Below are 5,083 nucleotides of genomic sequence, written 5' to 3' on the forward strand. Positions count from 1 at the left end.
TCTGCTTCTGTGAATGCTGTCTTTTGTGTTTGTTCCGTACATGTAACTTAGACCTGGGGCTGGCCATGGCCTGATATACTGCATTAGGGGTGTCTGTCTTCTAAGAGAGAACCAAGAAGAACAGAGACTGTAATGACCGTCCTGCTGGCCTAGTTAGGCCAGAGAGTGGGTAAAGAGCAACAGAAAAATTCTTTGGCTACCATTTTGGTCAGAGCCATCCCAAATGAAGCAGGGCAGTTGTCACAAGCTTTAACGGGCTGTACTAATTTGACCAGATAGCTGGGCAGTGACTCACTGAGCCAGGGTTGGTGATAGAGAAATGGTTTTTTCAGCCGGTACTAAAAAAAGACCCACGGCTTATATGCATACATGCTGTACATTCATCCAATACCACCCTTCCTCACCCCTACCAGGGCAATGCCAGGGATGTTGCCCTTTTCCCACATTCCTCTCATGCTACATAATTTCTGCCTTTCTCTTTCTAGACTATACTGGATGTTCTTTTTTAAACCGATTTCTCCTGCCTGTGAGGGGTAGACGGTAGGGTGGCGAGGTACACAGTGTGATTTACCCCGCCTTGATCCACCACCTCCTAGGGATGGCCTGACCTGGGTGATCATTTTTAGCCTGGTATTTCCTGGGCATGGGCCAGCGGCTGAGGCCAGCAGCAGAGAGGTTAAAATGGGAGAGGCTCCCTGACAGATTTGGTAGTCATGGAGTTTCACTGAGTAACTTCTTTAGGTTTGAAACACCGCAGGGACTATAATTTTAATAATTAACACATATTGAGGAGAAAGGCCACTTAAATCCCCAAATGACTGGAATTCTGTAGGATGTGTCAAGAAAGGCACTATCCCGGATTAGCTGTGTTTCTAAAAGTGCACAAATTGCAACCTCAATTTCCAACGAAGCATTTTGAGCAAGTGAACCTACTTTTATGATCAGAAAAGACTCATTTATATTTAAGAGCATTAATTTCTATAAAAACAACAAAACAGAAGAAAACAAAGCAATTCTGCCTTTTGAGTGAACTAGACTTATCCCACAATACCCTTTGCACAGGAAATTCTACCTATAGGGCTTCTAGAAACAAATTTGAGAGAATCCCTATACATACTGTACCTGCACTAAAGAACCCTACTCTCTCTGGCCTCCCCTCCCCATGGGCAGTGTTCTTTAACCTTTTTTTTAAATCTCACGGCACACTTGAACCTATAGTTCCACAGCACACTTTTTTTTGATCCAAAAAAAAAAAAAAGAATAAAAAAAAGAATACACTTACTGTACTTTGAACTCCTTTTAAAAATAATGTAATTAATTACCTTTAAAAATGTTTGCAGCACACTGGTTGAAAGTCCCTGCCACATGCAATGCCATGTGGAGAGAGGGGAACACTTTTATACTGTTGGTGGGACTGCAAACTAATACAGCCTCTTTGGGAAGAAGTGTGGAGACTCTTCAAAGAACTCAAATTAGACCTCCCATTTGATGATGCAATCCCACTGCTAGGCATCTACCCAAAAGAAAAACATGATTTTATCAAAAGGATATTTGCCCTAGACTATTTATTCCAGCTCAATTTACAATCACCAAAATGTGGAAATAACCTAAATGCTCATCAACTCAGGAATGGATTAACAAACTGTGGTATATGTATACCATGGAATACTTATTCGTCTATACATCTTTTGTATTAACCTGGATGGAGTTGAAGCACTTTCTTCTCAGTAAAGTATCACAAGAATGGAAAAGCAAGTTTCCAAAGTACTCAATACTAATATGAAACCAATAGATGATCTAATTCACACCCACAAGGGGGAAAAACTCATTTCAATTCAAGTTTGGGGGGAGGGGGAATGAGGGAGGGATGAGAGGGGAGGGGAAGTTTGGAGTGCTCCCACTTAATGGGCACAATGTAGTCGTATATGGCACACCTTTTGAGTGTGGGACACAACTACAACAGGGACTCTGACTAACAAATTCAAATAGTGTGACTTGGTTATTTGTACCCTGACATTAACGTGAAAGCAAAAAAAAAAAAAAAAGTGTAACATATGCCCAAGTAAAATGTAGACAATAGAAGGGGGAAAAAATCACTTCCATAAGGGCAGAGGAGCCTCCAAGACAGGGGTCCTCGAACTATGGCCACCCGCCGAGGACATTGATCCGGCTCACCGGGTGTTTTTGCTGCCACTGCCTGTCCTGCTTAGCAGCCGACTCGTCCCGGGGCCCGCAGTCCAGCCCTCCAATGGTCTGACGGACAGTGAACTGACCCCATGTTTAAAAACTTTGAGGACCCCTGCTCCAAGAACTGAGAGAAGATGTGTGTTGAATGTCTTTGCTTTGAACTTGAAATATATTTTCTCATAGAAATAGCACCATAAGCTGTGAGATAAACTATCAATTGAACTTTTCTATATACAGATTAAAGTAGGCTTTTCTGGGATGGCTTAGGAATTTATTTACTACTTACAGTATTATTTCTCTCTAAAAATTATTATACTAATTATTATTATTATTTTGAGACAGAGTCTCAAGCTGTTGCCCTGGGTAGAGTCCTATGGCATCACAGCTCACAGCAACCTCCAACTCCTGGGCTTAAGCGATTCTCTTGCCTCAACCTCACAAGTAGCTGGAACTACAGGCACCCAGTACAAGGCCTGGCTATCTTTTGGTTGTAGTTGTCATTGTTGTTTGGCAGGCCCAGGCTGGATTCGAACCCACCAGCTCTGGTGTATGTGGGTGACGCCTTAGCTGCTTGAGCTACAAGCACTGACCCTATTTCTCTCTAAAAATTATTTACAAAGAATGTTGGAGACAGGACCCCTTCATAAGTCATTCCTAAGTCTGATAGCAGAGGTTTTCCCTACAGGTGGGCCAAGTGTGAGTTTCAATTTTAACTCCTCCCATATCACATGTTCAGGAGAGCTGGAAATGTAGTCCTTTCAACAAATGAAGCTTTAGTTCTCTTTCTTTTCTTTTCTTTTCTTTTCTTTTCTTCTTTCTTTCTTTTCTTTCTTTCTTTTGACATAGTCTCACTTTGTCACCCTCGGTAGAATGCTGTGGCATCACAAGCTCACAGCAACCTCAAACTCTGAAGCGATTCTCTTGCCTCAGCCTCCCAAGTAGCTTGGACTACAGGTACCCACCACAACACCTGGCTATTTTGTTGTTGTTGTCTTAGTTGTCATTGTTGTTTGGCAGGCCCAGGCTGGACTCAAACCTGCCAACACCAGTGTATGTGGCTGGTGCCCTAGCCACAGAGCTACAGGTACCAAACTTTTAGTTCTATTTCTTGAGATATAACCATCATTGTATGAGATGGGGAAAAAAACCAAAAAACTGTTTTTTTTCTACTCTCACACTCTACCCTTGTGAGAGCAGATGTATGAGTTTTGTCCTTACCTACCAAGCACTTCTCTAGCAGACACTAACAGTGTGTCCTATGATTTAATTAAATTCTGGCAAGATCTGTCCAGAGTTAGAGTCAGATCCCACAAGTTAAGGGCTTAGTCCCATACGACAGACCTCACTTCAGTTGTTAGGTCCTAGGTGCTTCTGATCACCCAGCCATAAATTGGGTTCCATAATTTGCTGGGATGGCTCACAGAACTCAAACACTTTACCTTTTTTTTTTTTTTGAGACAGAATGTCATTATGTCACCCTGGATAGAGTGCTGTGGCATCACAGCTCACAGCAACCTCAAACTCTTGGGCTTAAGCAATTCTCTTGCCTCAGCCTCTCAAGTAGCTGGGACTACAGGTGCCCGCCACAATGTCCAGCTATTTTCTTGTTGTATTTGTTGTTGTTATTTAACTGGCCCCGGCCAGGCTCAAACCTGCCAGCCTTGGTGCATGTGGCTGGCACTGTAACCACTGTGCTATGGGCGCTGAGCCTCAAACACTTTACTTATATTTACACATTTATTAAGAAGGATATTACAAAGGATACACACGAGCAGCAGGATGAAGGGATGTGTAGGGCGAGGCATGTGGGAAGGGGTGCGGAGCTTCCATGCCCTCTCCAGTCGTGCCATCCCTCAGGCATGTGTTCAGCTACCTGCAAGCTCTGCCGACCCTGTAGTTCAGGGATTTTTATGAAGCTTTCATCATGTACACATGATCAATTTTCTCCTCAGTCTTCATCCCCTCTTTGCTTTCCAGGGGATAGGGGAGAGGTGGGGCTAAAAGTTCTGAACTTCTAATCATGGCTTGGTCTTTCCAGTGGCCAGTCTCCATCCAGGAGCCCACCAAGAGATGCCTCACTGGGACAAAGATGCTCCTATCACCCTGGAAATTCCAAGGGATTAGGAACTGTATGTCAGGGAGCAGGATCAAAAATTAAAGGTCAGAGCAAGAGATGCATCTATATCACTATTGCTTAGAAATAACAAGGGTTTTAGGAGCTCTGTGATAGAAAGCAGGCACAGAAGCCCAATATGTATGTCTTACTGTGTTGCAGTAGACATTTGTGAATCCCAAGAACAAGTTATATGTATCTTCAGCCTCAAGAGCCTTCTTTGCAGAAGCTATATGTGATATAGGTTTTTGTATAAGTATTACATGTTTGCCAATAAACATACTATAAAAACATCTGGTCTTCAGCTTACCATTTTTTCACAGTTGTACAATCTTTCAGGATTGTCACAGCCCCCTCCAAGACATTGGTCACTAGAAACCTCACATGATCTTCCATGTGACTAGGGAGGAGTTGGGTATGCAGGTATTATCGTATCACTTTGATAGACTCCTGTCAGGAGAAGCAGATAACTGGCTATTTACAAAGAAGGTCCCATGTGCGGGGGGAAGTTTTCAAGTAACTGTGGCCAAACAACTTTTCAGAGATGGTGTTAAATGGGACCTTGAGAAAGGAAAGGCCAAAAGAGACATTGAAGGGGAAATCCCTCTGCTAAAGGACTCCGAGGTCTTAGGAATATCTTTGCTCCTCAAGGAAAAGGATTTGCTTCCATTACGTCCATGTGATGGCCGTTCACCTTCCAGGCAAAGGTAATCATCAGTCAACCGCAGGAGTAAGCTCCCTTCTATTAAATTTTACTTAAGTTTCTTTCCTTTTCTTTCAGTT

The sequence above is a fragment of the Otolemur garnettii genome, unplaced genomic scaffold (assembly GCF_000181295.1).
Source record: "Otolemur garnettii isolate 467f Iridium unplaced genomic scaffold, OtoGar3 scaffold00155, whole genome shotgun sequence".
NCBI lineage: Eukaryota > Metazoa > Chordata > Mammalia > Primates > Galagidae > Otolemur > Otolemur garnettii.